The sequence below is a fragment of the Euprymna scolopes genome, chromosome 25 (genome assembly GCF_053919585.1).
Source record: "Euprymna scolopes isolate OS-2025 chromosome 25, ASM5391958v1, whole genome shotgun sequence".
Taxonomy (NCBI): domain Eukaryota; kingdom Metazoa; phylum Mollusca; class Cephalopoda; order Sepiida; family Sepiolidae; genus Euprymna; species Euprymna scolopes.
This window is the reverse complement of record NC_136506.1, coordinates 30,751,667-30,771,666: the sequence shown is the minus strand read 5'-3', so window position 1 is coordinate 30,771,666 and position 20,000 is coordinate 30,751,667. Positions and strand designations below refer to the sequence as shown.

General features: G+C 36.6%; 1 protein-coding gene and 1 pseudogene across 9 annotated transcripts in view; both read right to left on the bottom strand.

Annotated features, from left to right (window-relative positions):
* The window catches only part of LOC145247311 (sodium-driven chloride bicarbonate exchanger-like), a 492,947-nt gene that overhangs the window by 268,932 nt on the left and 204,015 nt on the right, over positions 1-20,000 (bottom strand). The gene's annotated exons all lie outside the window — the stretch shown is intronic.
* On the bottom strand, positions 5,968-6,180 carry LOC145247625 (U2 spliceosomal RNA; annotated as a pseudogene).

The following is a 20,000-nucleotide window of genomic DNA, read 5'->3' as shown; positions in this document are numbered from 1 at the left end:
ACTTTTTCAATTTCGATCCCTTAGCAGCTCTCTCTTTTTTTTTCAGATGAAAACCGATTAAAAAGATTTCCACATATCTGAACACACAGACGGGCAGAGAAACGTTAGATATCAAATAGATCAAAATCTGCGCGGTTTTGACTGATAATTTATCATGTTTAAACAAAAGTAGAAATAAAAATCTATATAAATAAAACTAGAAAATAAAGAAGAATACTTTTCGTTTACTTTTTTTTAAACAATATATGTGTGTATATATCAATTAATGTTAGACATAGAATCTACAGTAAGCTGTTGAAAAAAATAAGTTTTATTGTTTTATTGTTAATATAGCTTTATTCAAAAGAATATCGACCTCTCTTTTTGTATTAATTCGATTTTTGATTTTCGGAAGTTGGTTTTGTCCATATATACATGTGTGTGTGTGTGTGTGTGTGTGTGTGTGTGTGTGTGTGTGTGTGTGTGTATTAGGTTGGTGCAAAAATAATGTCGTTTTTGACGTTCAATTATATATAGAGAAACAAAAAGGAACAAACCGTATTATGTGTTCATCAACGTTTCGTCTTTATTTCGAGACTTAATCTGGATGAATTATATATATATACATAAACGATATTATTTTTGTATCAACCTAATACATTATACATGTATCGGTATGCGAGTGTGTACGTATATATCTATATGTATATATGTGTATATGCGTGTGTGTCCGCACATGTGCGTGTTGGTGTGCGTATATGTGCGCGCGTATATATACATATGAGCAGGATGAGCGGGCGGGCATACATAAAATCCAGACAAGCAAAGAAGACGTTACCCTTTCACCCCGTCCTATACTTAGAACCATAATAATAATTTTTCCAATGAGAATTACCAGTTTTTGGTCAGAACTTTCCACTTATCTGTCCATATCTGTTTATCATTTTCCATGTATATGCTTATGTAGTCTATAAACGTGTGTTTGCGTTTTCTGTGCGTGTACAGCTATGTGTAGAAGCATGTGTGATAATGTACGGGTGTACATGTATGTATGTTTATATATGCGAGTGTGTACGTAGGGGTGCGTGGGTGTCCACTTCAACATTTTATGAAAGACTTGGTTTTCAATAAAAAACAGCCGCACAAGTTGCTCACCATTCCAAATAAAAAATATTGGGATGGTCGTATTCAGATACATCTTAACCGCATTGGCTATACCCGTTTTTCTCCTGCTGTCAGTCCTGTCTGGCATTCGTGTTTCTATCACAATGAAGAAGACCGAAGGATCGGTCGAAAATATTGTGCTCTTGAAAAAACGTTTTCGTTTTTTTTTTTTTCGAAATACTTTTTGCATTCTTACACGTCAACAAATAGAGAATAAATACAAAAAAGATTTAAACATTTACATATTTTTCGTATTGATTTTTATCCAGAGAGAGAGAGAGAGAGAGAGAGAGAGAGAGAGAGAGAGAGAGAGAGAGAGAGAGAGAGAGAGAGTAGGTGTATTTTAGCACACATTCAGTATTTGTTGTGTCTTCTGTTACGCCTGACGAAGTTTGCATGGTTGTTCCAATGTAGAGTGCAACATTTTATGGATAGCTGGATTTTACCCCCACATTGACCTTGTGTCTAACTTTGCTCTTGTGGAGAGAGCAAATAAATCAACACACAGTAATTACATGGCTAACTGCCCTCACTCAGAATCCCATGCTCCCCCCTCTCTCTCCTGTGCAATCTTATCTCATTTCTTTCTCTTCACCCCCCACTCCCTCCTCAATCAATTGACTATTTACAACATCTTTCTATCTCCTCCTTTCCCTCGCACTTTGTTATTATATCATTCATCGCTATTTTCAATCCCCCCAACTCTCTCCCTTTTCCCAATCTTCACCTCCCTCTATCACATTAATCTCTTTTTTTTTTCTTTCTATCTTACTCTCACCCTATCTCGTTCTCTCTATCACACTATATCTCATTGCTGTTTTCAGTATCTGTCTCATCTTATTTTCTTTTGTCTCAGTTAAATATTTGCCACCACTACTCCACTCTCTCTCTCTCTCTCTCTCTGCTATACTACAGTTCAATTCGTTGGGAAAAAAATGAATGAAAAAAAAAAAAAAAAAAGTTTGTGTCTGTGTGTTTGTCGCCTGTGCACAATTTTTCTAAACGCACACAGATTGATATTTATTGAAATTAAAATTATGATATGGAAAACTATAATAAATTAAAAAAAAAAAATCCTATCTATATATCTATAAAGTGAAATTGTGTGTGTATGTGTGTGTATGTGTGTGTGTGTGTCTATATTTCCCTACCAAACTAGTCTGTCAATTTTCAGTCTACAGACTCGAGATTAGACATAAGGGGTATTGAGATTAGGGAAAATCTTTTTAATTGGTTTTCGGCTAGAAATTTGGCTGTCAAGGGGTCAAAATGCAACGATTTGACCGTTGCAGCCTCTAGCAAACTATTCAGCCAATTTCGGGTTTAACATTTAAAATTTTACATGACGAGTACTCAGACATGCAGCAAGCTTTTTAATCAGTTTTTGAGCGAAAATTTGGCTGTCAAGAGGTCAAAGTTGAAAGAGTTGACCTTTGCAGACTCTACCAAACTCCTCCGCCAATTTTGGGTCTAAACACTTGAAATTTTAGATCTAGGTTACCTGAGCATGAGTCAAACTTTTTAATATATATATATATATATACATATATATATATATATATATATATATATATATATATATATATATATGCAGATAAAGTTATGAACAGTACATAAGGCCCGAGCAAAGCTGGGATGAACTTTCTGACTTGGAGCAACGTAAATAAAATTTCCAACAATTTTACGGTTATATCTTAAGTAGCCCAGTCACTAGTGCAAATGTGGTACTATGGTAACTGATATGATTCTAGTTAAGAGTAAGATTTTTATCACTTTAGATCAAAGATGACCAACAACATCCAGTTTTCGCACATTTTTGATGGCCTTGTGCCTAATACGTTATCATATGTGGACTCGTGAGGGTTCTTCATAAAGGGCAGAGAAACGTACATGTAATTTAATTGACCCCCCCTTCTTCCTAAACGGCAACCACTCTCTCATAGACGTAATGTGGCTAGTCTCAGTCTTTTCTATAAATACTATTATGCCAGGTGTTCTTCACCTATTCCCTGCTTCTTTTGCTCTAGTTTGTGGGACTCATTGGTTTAATGGTCTTCATCCATTCGCCGTTTTGATACCTCATTGTAATACAGCTTCTTATTCCGGAGTCTGTGATTTCTTTGGAGTTGTTTTATTGTGAACACGTGTGCACTCCTTCGGCAGCCGCCAATGTGAGAGACGACGACACAGCCAGAAGAGAAGACATAGAAGAAGAAGACTGTGGAAACAGCTTTGGGGTCGGCAGTTGTTTTGCTACCTCATTGTAATACAGCTTCTTATTCCAGTAACTTCTTTCCAAGAACCACAGACTCTATGGACTGTTTTTCTCCTATCTATGACCTTAGTCTTTTCAAGACTAAGGTCAATAGGTATGTCCTGCCTTTGTGAAGATCATCTTTCATTCTTCTTAGTTCCTTCATCAAGTAGCTTCACGCCTTGTCTGGAACAATTTCTATAAAAAATTTGTTTTAAATGTAATTTTTAAAATACTTTTTGCAGATAAATAATGCAAGTGTAGTATCTGTTCTGTTACAACACTCCATCTTTTCTATCCTCGGTCAATAAAGGAGAAATCCTTCTTAGATATAGGTAAATTAAATTTTGTTTCAAATCTAAGTGCCTTTCTTCATTAAAAACAGATCTTGTGTCTAGGTCTGCTCTCGTGTGGAGGCAATAACTATAGACTTGTATATTTATTTATGTTTTTCCAACTGGCAACATGTCTCCATCCGGGCAACACCGGGTATATACAGCTAGATTATTACATATTTTCATCTCATCATCTCCCTTTGCGTGTACGGGGGGGGGTATGTGTCCCTATTTACTTGCTCCTATTTGAGGGTAAAGTTAGACACAAGGTCAGTTTTTAATGTAGGAGATATCCAGCTCCCCCAATAGGAGGCACTGTTAATGGGGGCAAAAGATACTCCTTCTCGGCACTCCCTCTCAAATGAGTGTATTTCAGAAGACCTGCATATAAACCATCTCCATTTGAAAGGAAGAGGAAATGCCTACGAGACATCCTCCCAAAATATAAATCTATGACGTCCATATTAATTTATTTCCTCACGAGGGCAAAGTTAACCACAGGATCCAGTTTTAATGTGGGGGAAATCTAGCTCCCTAAAAGAGAGCATTCTAGATTGCAGCAAAAATAAAAATTGACCCAGTCAAAAAAGACTTCTTATTGTCCAACTAAAAATAAAAAATATAATACACCTCAATCCCGGCCCAAACATCAGAGACATGTGTTGCCAAATCTGCTACAAAGAATGTAGACTCTTTTTACTGGGTTAGAAAACTTCTAACATCTGCCAGTATCCTATATCTCTATAAAGCCACCATTCACCCATACAGGGAGAGTTGTCACCACACCTGGACTGGGGCACTCAACACTAGCCTCCCCATCTTAGACAGAGTACAAAAAAGAATTTTTAACCTATAAGGCCTCGCATTGTCTGTCAAGCTCAAACCCCTGTTGCATCATCGAAGAATTGCATCCCTGGGCCTATTTTACAAAGCTTTCCATGGAATGTGCTTGAATAAATGAACTCACTCCACTTATCCCCCCCCCCCCAACGTAAATATCCCGAACCATCAAACAGGCAGCAAAATCCCCCCTCCCCTTCAATGTACCTATTTACAATGCCTCCCCACGGGACAGAGTTAGACACCAGGGTCGTTTTTTAACGTGGAGAAAAGGTACAAAAATTAAAAATTGTCTCAGTCGTGAAGGATTTCTCCTCCACCGAAAGAGAACAAGAAATAGAAGTGCAGCATCTGAAGAATAGATGGTATTTATTTGCTCCCCCACCGAGCAAATTAGGCACAAGGCCGATTTTTAATGTGAGGAGTGAAGGGAGGGGGAAGGGAAAAAGGGGACCAGCTCCCGAGAGGTGGGAAATGGGAGCTGGTTAATGGTCAGGCATGTGGGGTTGCCCCCCACATCTGGTCTTTGCTAGTCATAGCTAGTCCTAGCCAGTCATAGCTTGCAGCATCTGAAGAACAGATGGTATTTATTTGCTCCCCCACCGAGCAAATTAGGCACAAGGCCGATTTTTAATGTGAGGAGTGAAGGGAGGGGGAAGGGAAAAAGGGAACCAGCTCCCCAGAGGTGGGAAATGGGAGCTGGTTAATGGTCAGGCATGTGGGGTTGCCCCCACATCTGGTCTTTGCTAGTCATAGCTAGTCCTAGCCAGTCATAGCTTGCAGCATCTGAAGAACAGATGGTATTTATTTGCTCCCCCACCGAGCAAATTAGGCACAAGGCCGATTTTTAGTGTGAGGAGTGAAGGGAGGGGGAAGGGAAAAAGGGGACCAGCTCCCGAGAGGTGGGAAACGAGAGCTGGTTAATGGTCAGGCATGTGGGGTTGCCCCCACATCTGGTCTTTGCTAGTCATAGCTAGTCATAGCTTGCAGCATCTGCCGGAACAGATGGTATTTATTTGCTCCCCCACCGAGCAAATTAGGCACAAGGCCGATTTTTAATGTGAGGAGTGAAGGGAGGGGGAAGGGAAAAAGGGGACCAGCTCCCGAGAGGTGGGAAATGGGAGCCGGTCAAAGGTCAGGCATGTGGGGCCGCCCCCACATCTGGTCCCTGCCAGTCACAGCTTGCAGCATCTGCCGGAACAGATGGTATTTATTTGCTCCCCCACTGAGCAAATTAGGCACAAGGCCGTTTTTAATGTGAGGTAAAAACCAGCTCCCCTAAAAGGGGTCACTCTGGTTACCAAAAATAATAATTGTCCCAGTATAGAGGGTTTCCCCTCCATTGACTGGTACAAACCATCTTAAGTGCAGCATCTGAAGAACAGATGGTATTTATTTGCTCCCCCACTGAGCAAATTAGGCACAAGGCCGTTTTTAATGTGAGGTAAAAACCAGCTCCCCTAAAAGGGGTCACTCTGGTTACCAAAAATAATAATTGTCCCAGTATAGAGGGTTTCCCCTCCATTGACTGGTACAAACCATCTTAAGTGCAGCATCTGAAGAACAGATACTACACTTTGATCTTGGCCAAAAGGCCAAGAAACCTCTCCCCTTCAATGTAGGAGTCGTTACATGATGGAAGGTGTTCTACGCTGATAGGTTCTTTCCTCGGATTGCTTGCTTTGGGAATTTCCTCCCTGGTTCCTGTTTCCTTGACTGTAAAGATATACAGAAATTTAAATGGAATATGAACAAACAATACTTCTACTCAGCTCCTCACCAAGGTTGACTCCCTCGAATCTAATTCCTATCAAAGTAAACCTGTTATGTCCAAGTGGAAATATGTTTTGTATGAATAAAGGTATATAAAAAACAACAACAACAACAAAATAACATGATAGTATTTATCTCCTTCCCATAGCATGAAGATGTAATACAAGAGTTCGAAAGTGGGATTGAAGAGCCAGTGCCCCAGGGGAGGTGCATTCTGGATTGCAAAAATTGCCCAGGCTACTCTATCAGTATTCTGCAGTATGGGCGCCTAAGGCGATTAGCAATAAGCTTACCTCTTCTCAAAGAGAGAAGGCAAAGCCTGAAAGGGTGGACCTCCTAGAACTTCACAGGACCAGACATATACTGCAGTCAATAGAGAAGAGGACATTTTATAAATACTCTAAACTCTGTCGGCTTCGACGTTGCGGGAATAACCATTGTTCGTGCAATATGGAGTTTTTCTTATATTTTTGAGATGAGGAATGATAACTAATATTATTTGGATCATTTTGGTTGTTATTTTCACAATATTTCGACCGATGCAATCTCCGATCTTCTTCAGCTGCATCCTTTTGAACTTTGAAATCTTTATGTCAAACTCGGAAATATGAATATGATTTCACTTAATCTTTAAGTGTACTGTTCTCATCCCGTCAGCCACGATCAGGTACAAGTGTTAATTTATGTAGTTCTTAGTTATTATCGCCTGTAGTAAGGATTGAACCTTCAAACCCAAAAGACTAACCAACGCTTTTAACCATTAGACCATGGGTTCAATGGACAATTCTAATATGAATTTTTAGAGCTTCAAAACCTTATGTTTTGAATTTTTTTAAATGAGGATTGATAATTTATATTATTCGAGCAACTACTGTCATCTTGGTTATTTTCACAACGTTTCGGCTGATGTAACCTCCCACCTTATTCAGGTGCCTTTTCTCGGAGTTGGAAATGGTTGTGTTGTACTCAGGAGCCCGTGTGAAATTTGGATCAAGAGTTCAGTTGGGGTTTTAAGACCACAGTTCAGTTCGGATTTCCATGTTCGTTCTCTAGTTCGAAGAAAGTCGACGGTTATATCGGCCGAAACGTTGTGAAACAACCAAAATAAGGATACTGGTCCAAATTTATATGAAATAAACCAAATAGTTTTCCTTTCTTTTCTCCTTTTGTTTCACATTCACCCACACAGATCACCCCCTTCCCTTCAAGCCATTGTTACATAATCATCTATCGCTCCTTTCTCTAAAAAGACGATGAGAGAGAGAGAGAGAGAGAGAGAGAGAGAGAGAGAGAGAGAGAGACCAAGTGCGTGTATACTCTACAAAAATCCCCGAGCCAAACTGATTTTGTGCTAGTCTGTAAGAGAGTTGGTCGGTCGGTCGGCCAGCTCGAATCACGTGTCCTACATGGGATGATCACGTGCTGCCATCAGCAGCAGCAGCGATCAAGGAATCAATAATGATTCAGGTACCGCTGCCGCCGTTATAGAAGAAGAAGAAGAAGAAGAAGAAGAAGAAGAAGACGACGGAGGAGGGGGAGGAGGAGTAAATAAAAGGAGAAGGATGTAAAAGAATGAGACAGAAGGAAATAAGAAGAAAATATAAGTGGAGGAAGAAATCCATCGAGCAGCCGTTGCACTCTCATAAATCAAGAAAGCTGGTATTAAAATAAAAAAAATAAAAAAATAATCCAAGATCATAAAAAGAGGCCGACAACTTTAAGCAGTTCCCTAAAGTTGAGTTTATCTACGTATCAACCGCTGTTTTGTAGGTTTATGGCGGTGGTTGGGTGCAGCACATTTTTTTTTTTTCAACAAGTTCCTCTTTGTAAACTGAAATGTATTATAGTCGAATCTTCTGGGTAGCCATGCCAAGGGAAATTCTAATTCTTTTTTTTATATACAACAAATTTTCCACCATCCTCGTTTAAGGGATATTTTATTTAGTAGATCTAACTTCATAGAACGATTGTGATATTATGATGAGTAAATGTGGTATTATGGCGAGTAAAAATGTAAGCGAGACAGAAAAGTGACCGTGAAAAAGGTGCTGCTTATATGAATATGACACCGAATGTATCTAGCTATGATTAGTGTGTGTGTGTGTGTGTGTGTGTGTGTGTGTGTGTGTGTGTGTGTGACTATTTAAAAAAAAAACCCCAATGAAAACAGAACTAGAAAACTAATACTGGGAACCCAAAGAAAACGGACGTTCGCCAATAGTAGAATGGAAAATAGTAAGACAGGCAAGTACATGTAGGGGCCTAAACGATTCATGTAGATTATGCCTGAGTAAAAGATTCGCTATTCTATTCATTAAAGAACCCCGACATCTATTAAACTGAAGGAGAGAAATAGTGAACAACTGTGTGCACATGATAAACCTTTACTCTAGGATAGCGATACAAAATAATTTTAAAATTGACTATAATAGAAAATAAATAAAACTAAACTAAAATAAACATACATATTCATAAAAAAAATTCTCTCTCTCTCATAAAAACATCTAGCATAATATCCGAAATATAAACTAAATCACAAAATAACATATCTATCTACACCCAGGTTGAAAGTAGGTCAACTTACTACAACAAAAGGATATCTACTCTTCCCATAAAACACACAAAGGGAAGTTGTGCAATGCTACATAAAATTTTCACAACAGGATCATCTGAAGAGCATAATAAGTACCCATAAAACAAACGAACGATAATGTTAAAAAAAGAATTAAATTTTCACCAGAACAAAACAAATATAACAAGAACAGATTCATTGTCAAATACCTCGGCAGATAATTAAAATTAATTTCATAATTTCACATTACAATCTGCATTATCTAATCTCAGTAGAAAGGATTAAGCGACACCAAGATTAGCCATTAGAAATCCAATAGTACCAAACTCACCACAAACAAGATAAAAAGTGGGTCTCGCAATTATTTACATACTGTTTTGCAAATTTTAGAAAACCGAATTTTCTTACTTCATTTTGCTGGTTGTATTACATACTGCTTCTAAGATCATCTCTTATGTGAAACTTGCCTGGGTGCCCGGCGTTGCCCAGGTCTTTCGAGGTGTGTGTTGAGCAAAAACAGTGGTAGTAGGCAAGCAGGCCTGAACCTGTACCACGAAAAAGGAAAAGAATGTAAAAAAATAAAATAAAAAAAATAGCGTCTTTGCCGTTGTGTCCATTGCACAACTCAGAGTGGCGAATGGTTTAAATGAAAGCTAGTCAATTGAAGATAAGGGATGACTTTCGAAAATATCGGCAAAAAAGCGACCCCTACCTGTAAAAAAGTGCCCAGTTGAGGGCGAAGGAATTAATATTTTTAGCCAATTTTTCTATATTTGTCGTCCAACGTGTCGAGCTTCAAAATGATACTGATGGTGTGCAAATCCGTCGCCAGTGTCGAAAGTTTTAGGCAAACATACAAACATACATACATTTAAACAGATTTTTGCCCTTTATATTATAGACTAGTCTGGGTTCCCAGCGTTGCCCGGGTGTTTGTAGGTGTGTGTTGAGCAGCAAAAAAAAAACAAAAAAAGTTGTAGTAGGCAGGTAGGCTCGAACCTGTACTACAAAGAAGGAAAAGAAAATGCAAAAAAAAAAAAATGTGGCGCATTATCTGTCACGCCCATCGCCAAACCGGAAATAAGAGGGGATGACTTCCAGAAATATTGGCAGAAAAAGTGACCCCTGCCTATAGACAAGTGCCCAGTTGAAGGTGAAAGAATTAATGTTTTGGCCAATTTTTTGATGTTTGTCGTCTAAAGGGTCGAGCTTCAAAATGATACCGATCTTGTGAAAATCCGTCGCTTTTGTCGAAAGTTTCTGTGAGACATACATGATGATTGCAACGTCTTGTCAGACGAGTGCCACTCCCTCAGACACCCATGAGCCCAAAAATGACTTTTTTTTTTTTTTTTAGTCCTACTGGTGAATTCACACGCTCAAGCAGGCATGACACTGAAGACTGTCATTGAGATCAATTATTACATCTGTCCAGCATTTCAAGCCTCCACGTGTCACAGGACCATTTTTATAGACAAATGCCTGAGAGAGTATCTATACACAGATGATATTACAGATGTATCTATTACAGATGATATTACAGCTTTGTACGAGACAGCTAAGTCTCTCTCTCTCTCGGTTCAAAATGTTGCGATCCAGCAACAAGCAAGAGCAAGATAGCCAGCAACAAGTTAAACTGCAGACCAGCTTAATGCGGGTATTGGTCTCCCGCTTTATGGTTTTTTTTACATCAGAGATTTGCTTCTCCTAGAAAGGTTGTCTTCACCATGGCTTACGGGGGCCCTCTCCACCCCAAACACACACACAAACACACATGGTACTAGTTGGCCGTTGACCCCCAAAAAGGGTCCATTCGCCCTTTGTAAGGTTTTGTTTTTAATCCTTCAGGGAGACTAGCCACCTTCCTCACCAAACAAGTCTGGTAGGGGAACCAGCTTAGTTGCCAGTGACCCGACCATGAGGCAGGTAGTACTGGGTTACATGGTACTAGTAGCATATGACATGACCTGACATGAGACATACATACATACATACATTTAAACAGACAGGTGAGATTCATATTATAGAAGATTACTAGAACAGATATTGTATGTGACTTCACAAATAAATCCATTTAAATTTTAATTTTGACCAATGTTATTCATTTAACATATAAAGAGAACTCAGATTGATTTTCAAAGTTAGACCCAAATAGCAATACGTCTTCTAAACCGCTACTTCATTTGGACTGGTCTGTTTTTTTTTGTTTTTTTCTTTTCTTTCCACTATTTTATTCAGTTGAATATAATTTAATTTGCTTAAGTTTCTTTGTGATGATAAATAGGCTGGTTAGGAAGTTCGTTGTGCCAAAGGCAACTTTTTTTTTTTTTTGTGATCTAAACAGCATCAGTAGCTTGCAAAATTGTGGAAAAGAATTTCCTATTACTTTAATTCTTCGGACTACTGCTCTCATTTTGAGTGTCATTTTCACAACGTTTCGGTCGTTTCAAAATTTTACACAAATGTACTTGATGTGTGCAGGAGTGTTCTTAGATAGGTTCTGTATCAGAATGCCTCAGATAAGTATCGAAAATCGATCATTGAAAAAAATCTGATTGTGACCAAAGTTAACACCTTATGAAGCCTAACATCAAAATTGCATTCGTGAAATTTTTTTCACCACACAAGCAAAAAGATCGAGCATATAAAATCAACAGTAGGTTCTTCGATAAGACAAGGGTGTGTTTGAAGTACATGTTTCTGTTTAGACCACAACTGAACCATGCTACTTGACTTTTGTATTCTAAACTATGATTCAAGCCGTTAGGTAAAGATAATTTTATAAAATTTTCTTTCTACCTATACCCTGACATGATATGAAGACATCTATATATATAAAAGCGAAAATGTATGTATGTATGTATGTATGTATGTGTGTATGTATGTATGTGTGTATGTATGTATGTATGTATGTGTGTATGTATGTATGTATGTTTGTGTGTCTGCTAAAAACTTTCGACAGCCAGAACAACAATTCACAAACTCGGTATCATATTGAAGCTCCATCCTTCGCTCGAAAAATATCGAAAAATTGGCCAAAAACGTTCATTTTTTCATCCCGAAATCGACAATTTTCGACAGAGGAGGGTCAACAAAAACGGTCCTCTCGTAACGACGACTGGTTCTACGCATGCGTCAGATGACGTCATGACCTGATTTTTTTTTTTTTTACACAGGAATCACATTATCAAGGCCAAGAGGCCACTCAAGGATAAGGGTTAAAGAGTGTACAGTAGAAATTGGACAATATAGTAATCATTAGTAATGAAAATTTGGTAAATTTGATAACTTATATGGAACGGCTCATCAAGAACTTATTTACGTTAGACTTGAACACAACCATATTGTAGTCAGCTGGAAAGCAGGAAAACGGAAGACAATTCCACAGGCATGCAGTTCTAAGAGAGAAGCTTTGTTCATGGAATCTACGTTTAGGTTTAGGCACAGATAAAGAGTGGGGGGAATTATTGATAGTGTTTTCAGCTAGACGAGTGTTTCTTGTGAAAGTTTGGCGAGGAGGGACCATAGACTTAAGCTCAGTCGAACACTTTCCATGAAAGTAACGATACATTAGAGACAAACTCGCAACATCTCTTCTGTGAGATAGAGGTTGCAGGGAAGAGAAAAGGACATTTCCTTCGAGGCTACGATTTACTTTAAATAGTTGAATAACTGACTAAATTTCATATACGTCGCGTTAGGTCAGTTGGTTAGCACGTTTGTTCATTATCTAAACGTTTTGGGTTCGAATCGTGGTGTGAAATGTCTTTTTTAAAAATTTTTTTTAAATTTAAATATTGAACCAGTGTTATTTAAGCCATTTTTCACGTAACGTTCGTTTTTCTGTTTTTTTTTTACTTCGCTTATCCACCCCCGACCACACACCTAAAAACACCCAGGTACCCACCGATTTTTTAAATTTTAATATCGAAACAGGCTTATTTAAGCCATTTTTCACGTGTTCGTTTTTCTGTTTTCTTTTTTACGTCAGTTTTTTTGTGTTTTTTTCGATGTTTTGATTACCCCCCCCCCGCTTAAGTTTTAACGTTCATTTTTATGTTTTCTTTTTTTAATTCTCTTATAACAAACAAACCTGGTCATTGACCTCATTTGCTGAATAGCTTCCGTCGTTGTAACGCTCGATGAATTCCGTGCGCGCACCTGTTAACTTGGTTCTTACTTAAATAAATTCAAACATCTTTCAGTAACTCATTCTGGCTGGCCGATTTTATTTTCAAACTTCGCCTCGGGGCTTCGGGTTCGATCCCCCCTGTTTTTTTTTAATTTAACAGCACACACACCTCCAAACACCCGGGCAACGCCGGGTACGCCCGCTAGTCTATTATATAAATCTCATCTGTCTATTTAAATGTAGTTATGTTTGTATGTCTGCCTAAAACTTTGGATAGAGGCGACAAATTCTCACGAGATTTGTATTGTTTTGAAGCTCGACCTTTCAAACGACAAATATCGAAAAATTGGCTAAAGACGTTAATTCCTTCACCCTCAACTGGGCACTTTTCTACAATTAGGATCGCTTTTTACAACGATATTTTCGAAAGTCCCCCCTCTTTTCGATTGACTAGCCTTAATTTAAACCTTCGCCACTCCCGGTTTGGCGATGGACGCAACGGCAAAGATGTCACATATGTTTTAAGTTCTTTTTCTCCTTCGCAGTATGAGTTCGAGCCTCCCTGCCTACTACCACTTTTAATTTATTTTTTTTTTTTTTTTTGCTCAACACACATCTTCAAACACCCGGGTAACACCAGGCACCAAAGCTAGTTTGATATAAGGAGCTAACAATAACGAAAGATGTTTATTGGAAGAAAAAAAAAATTTTTTTAATGCCTATTGAGCTTAGTCTTGAAAGGATCATAGTTATAAGTAGGAGGTAAACAGTCAGCAAAAAGAGAGTTCCACAAGCCTGCATTTCTTGGAAACAAGCTACTGAAATAGAATAGGAAGCTGTATCAGAATAAGGTATGAAATACAGTAAATTGATAGAGACTTTCAGACCAACGAGACAAACGAGTTGCAACAAAGGAAGCAAGGAATAATCTATCTATATATCTATAACAGTGAACGTGTCTGTGTGTGTCTGTCTGGGTACATTTCCCTATGCAATAACTCTGTCAATTTTTAGTCTACAGACTCGAGATTTGATATACAGGCTACTGAGATTTGGGAAAATCTTTGTAATCGGTTTTCGGCCAGCAATTTGGCTGATAAAGGGTCAAAGTTCAACGATTTGACCGTTGAGAACTCTACCAAACTCCTCTGCCAATTTTGGGTCTAAACACTTGAAATTTTAGATATAGGTTCCTTGGATATCGATCTAAGTTAATAACTTGATTTGAGCTCAAAACAATAAATGTTATGGGTCATAAGAGGGGTCAAAGTTAAAAAAAAATTTGACCGCTTCAGTGTCTACCAAATTATTCAGACAATTTCTGGTCTAAACATTTGAAATTTTACATAAAGGGTATTCAGAGATAGGGAAAGCTTTTTAATCGGTTTGGGTCGAAAATTTTAGCTACCAATATATAAATGTATGTATGTATGTTTGCATGTCTGCCTAAAACTTTCGACAAAGGCGACGGATTTTTACAAGATCAGTATCATTTTGAAATTCGATATTTCAGACGACAAATATCGAAAAATTGGCTAAAATCATTAATATCTTCACCTTCAACTGGGCACTTTTCTACAGGGGGAGAGGGGTCACTTTATTTGCCGATATTTTCGAAAGTCTCCTTTCGATTATCTAGCCTTAATTAAAAGCTACATCACTTCCGATTTGGTGGTGGTCGTAACAGCAAAGACGTCACGTTTTTCCCCCGTTCTTTTCCTCCTTTGTGGAACTCTCTTTTTGCTGGCTTCCTACTACCACTTTTTTTTTTTTTTTTTTTGCTCAACATACACCTCCAAGCACCTGAGAAACGCCGGGCACTCACTCATGCTAGTAGTATTTATAAAACAGACTGAGACTAGCAAAATCACGTCTGTAGGAGAGAGATTGAAGTCAGTCAAATTACTGAAAGAGATTCACCAGCTTAAATATGATAACAGTCCTCCATACATGGAATATTTAGCCCCTTACATCAAGTGGCTTCATGCCTTGTTTGAAGCGATTTCTATTAAAAAGAAAAAATTAATCTTGTCAGTGTAAGATGACCTCTAGATAACCAGAAAAAAAAGTACCCGTAAACTACTGGTATATATGATTTTCAAAACCAACATAATGGAAGCATTACAAAAATAAAGATACAAATGACAATATGAATGATTGCATATACATTCATTATTTTGAAGGTAACTCCAAGGTTATATTGACATTTAAAACACGTGGTATAATTACTTATAAGCAAAGATGAAATAAAATAAAAAAAAGTCTATCTCCAAATTATTTTGAGAATTCCATACCCAAATTTAATAATGTGGAGTTCCATGCTAAAATCGGCCAGAACGAAACAGAATGGTAAAAAGACGAAGAAAGGAGACAAAGGAAAGAATCATCCGATATGAAAAAATTCTACAAGTGAGGAAGCAAAAAAAAAAAAAAAAAGAAAAGAAAAAGGAGATAATGGCAACAGGCAATCATTGAAATCTATGATTGAAAATCAATAAGTTGATATAATCGATCATCGGTTTTATCACAAGTTGCACAGAAATTCTGAAATACGTTCAAGCCAATATCCCAAATCTGTATAATTCAGGTTTCTTTCTTAATGGTAAATTTCAGCAAATCATTTAAAAGCATGTTTGTTTCATTTTGTTTTACTAATGAGTCGGTGTTTCTCAAGGACAAAAGCAACTCGAGGATAAGAGTTAATAATATGAATGGATTGTCAGCTGAATTATCATTATTGTTGTTCAGGGATTTAATTTTACTCATGCTTTTTTTTTTTTTTTACATAGGCATCACCACATTATCAAGGCCCAGAGGCCACTCAAGGATAAGGGTTAAAGAGTGTACAGTAGAAATTGGACAATATATATATATATATATATATATATATATATATATATATATATATATAGACACACACACACACATATATATATACATACACACACATATGTACACAAATGCATATATATATATACATGCACACACATATATACACAAATGCATATATATATATACATGCACACACATATATACACAAATGCATATATATATATATACATACACATATATACACCACACACATATATACACAAATGCATATATATATATATATATATATATATATATATATATATATATATATATATATATACATACACACACATATATACACAAATGCACATATATATATACATACATATATATATATACACATACACACATATATACACAAATGCATATATATATATACATACACACACATATATACACAAATGCATATATATATACATACACACACATATATACACAAATGCATATATATATACATACACATATATACACAAATGCATATATATATACATACACACACATATATACACAAGTGCATATATATATATATATATATCCGTATATGCGTGTATGTGTGTTCACTAACCATTTTTATAATAATATTGTTGAGTTGGCATTTGTTCTATAAGCGTCAAACACGTGATTATTTTTAATTAATAAATGAAAATAAAATTCCAAGATGTGGTTCAGGGCTGGGAGCATAAATACATGATGCATTCTTCTTCATTCCCGGACAATTCCGGGTGTGTCTGCATGCATTTTGCTTCTTTAGCATTTATTCTGATAGGATTTTTTCCTACAGATTTGTTTGATTATAACAGTTCCACCCTGATTAATGAGTTGCACCATATGTTGCACATGTGTCTGGTTATATATATATATATATATATATATATATATATATATATTAATCATAATACTTATAAAACTGTGAACTGTGTATATTAATTTATGTGATTAAATGAAGTAATCATATATGTGTTTAACATTATATATATATATATATATATATATATATATATATATATATATATATATATATATATATATATATATACTAGCATGTGTGCCCGGCGTTGCTCGGGTGTTTGGAGGTGTATGTTGAGCAAAAAAAAAAAAAAAAAGTGGTAGTAGGAAGGCAGGCTCGAACCCGTACCACGAAGATGGAAAAGTGTGGGGAAAAAACGTGACGTCCTAGCTGTTACGACCACCGCCAAACCGGAAGTGACGTAGGATAAAATTAAGGCTAGAAAATCGAAAAGAGGGGATGACTTTCGAAAATATCGGTGAAAAAAAAGGCGACCCCTCCCTGTAGAAAAGTTCCCAGTTGAAGGTGAAGAAATTAATGTTTTTAGCCAATTTTTCGATATTCATTGTCTAAAAGGTCGAGCTTAAAAACGATACTGATCTTGTGAAAATCCGTCGCCTCTGTCGAAAGTTTTAGGCAGATATGCAAACATACATACACACATTTATATATTGGTAGCTCAAATTTTCGACCCAAACCGATTAAAAGGCTTGCCCTATCTCTGAATACCCTTTATGTAAAATTTCAAATGTTTAGACCAGAAATTGTCTGAGTAATTTGGTAGAGACCGCAGTGGTTAAATTTTTTTTTAACTTTGACCCCTATTATGATCCCTTAACATTTATTGTTTTGAGCTCAAATCAAGTTATTAACTTAGATCGATATCCAAGGAACCTATATCGAAAATTTCAAGTGTTTAGACCCAAAATTGGTGGAGTAGTTTGGTAAAGTTCTCAAATGTCAAATCGTTGAACTTTGACCCTTTAACAGCCAAATTTCTAGCCGAAAACCGATCACAAAGATTTTCCCAAATCTCAGTTCCCTGTAAATCAAATCTCGAGTCTGTAGACTTAAAATTGAGTTATTGCGTAGGGAAATGTACACAGACACACACACACAAAGACAGACATGTTCACTTTTATAGATATACTAGCATGGGTGCCCGGCGTTGCCCGGGTGTTTGGAGGTGTATGCTGAGCAAAAAAAAAACAAAAAAAAAAACGTCAATTTTAAAAAATTTGACTCATATTATGACCTCTTAATATTTATTGTTTTGGGCTCAAATCAAGTTATTAAGTTAGATCCATGTCCAAGGAACCATATCTAAAATTTCAAGTGTGTAGACCCAAAATTGGCGGAGGAGTTTGATAGATTTCTCAAAGGTCAAATCGTTGAACTTTGACCCCTTAACAGCCAAATTTCTCTCTGAAAACCGATCACATCGATTTTCCCAAATCTCAGTACCCTGTATATCAAATTTCGAGCCTGTAGACTAAAAATTGACAGAGTTATTGTGTAGGGAAATGTACACAAACAGACAGACACACAGACACGTTCACTTTTATATATATATATATATATATATATATATATATATATATATATATATATATATAGATAGATAGATAGATACACACACACTGAAAAGTATTTAATTGAGAAAAATGCAAATAAAGTATACAAATAATAAAATTTTGTCATTTGTGTGTCAGATAATCTTTTATCATGGATAATTAAAAAAAAATTTTGTATCAACTCTCATCAATCAAAAAATAAAAAGTCATTAAAAATGACCCCCCCCCCCAAAAAAAAAAAAACTTTAAAAAGTCATAAAAAATAATTATGCAGTTTTAGGCCTTACCATATGTTAATTTGAGTTCTGCATCAGGCAAAAAAAGAAATGACTAAGTCCATCATTTGAACCCCCCCCCTCCTCCACTTAGCCCCAAAAGTCTCCAAGGTTTTAACATGTTTAAATTTGAGTTCAGCACCATGCAAAACTGCTTAAAAGACATGTACAGAAAATTTTCAACAAATATGGTAAAATAGTTCCAAAAATGGAATGTTTTTATTAGCCTTTAAATAGCTCCTTGTCTGTTCACATCAGACTTAAACTTCTTCATATTGTCAGTACAGTTAGGAAAGCAGAATCTTGGAAGGGAGTTCCAAAGTCTAGCAGTTCTGAGAAAGAAACTATTGGAGTAGAAGGGTTTCTTAGACCTAAGTATCTCTACTGAGTAGGGGTGGGATTTGGCTACTTGTCAGGTTTGTCAGGGATATTTACGTCGAGGGGGTACAAGTGCTTGTAGTTCGTCAGAGCATTCACCATTAAAATACTTGTAGAACAGGCAGTGGGATGCAATATTCCGTCGATGGGACAGGGGCTGAAGCTTAGATGACAGTTCAGGACCTATCAGGTTGGCGACTCCCTTTGAACGCTGTCCAGAAGTGAGAGACAAGTAGCAGATGAACTAGCCCAAATGTGACAACAGTGCTCCATACATGGGCAAATGGTGGCCTTAAAAAGGTACAGGATACTTTCAAGCATAATGGCTTTCTAGCACAGTACAGAGAGCCCACCTTCTTTGCAGCAGCTTTGTAATGCTCTCAATGTATCTGTTCCAATTCACGTTCCCTGTGAACGTTAGGCCGAGGAGTTTAAAGGATGTACTTTCAGGTAATGTGTTTTTGTCCGTTGCTATTGGTGGTAGAGAAAGTTTCTTGAATGACTAACTATTAAAGCAGTAGAGTCAACTTAAAAAGTGTAGTCAGTCGTGAAGTGGTATAATCAGTTCAAAATTTCAGTATATAAAAAAATGTAGCCAGTTCAAAAAGATTATGTAAAATATTCAATCAGTGTTGAAATTGCATAGTTAGTTCGAAATTGAAATATAAAGAAAGTGTAAAAACTGATGAAACAGTTTAAATAGTTTTAAGAAATTATTTAAAATCGTGTAATCAGTTCAAAAAGTGTAGCCAGTGTTGAATTAGTGTAGTCAGTCAGTAATGTAAAATTTAAATATAAAAAAGTGTAGGCTGTTCACAACTTGTCAGCAGTGGTGAAGCTGTGTAATCAGGTTAAACAATTCTCTAAAAAAAAAAAAAAAATGTCAAAACAGTAGCAAAAGAGTGTAGTCAGTTGAAATATTTTTTTAAACAGTGTAGTCAGTGGTGAAACAGTGTAGTCAGTTCAAATATTTAAAAAAAAACAAAAACAAAAAAAAGCATAAAATCAAAAGAACTGAGTCTGCTTCCAACTTAGGAGGATAGTGTTTAAAACCGATTTCAAA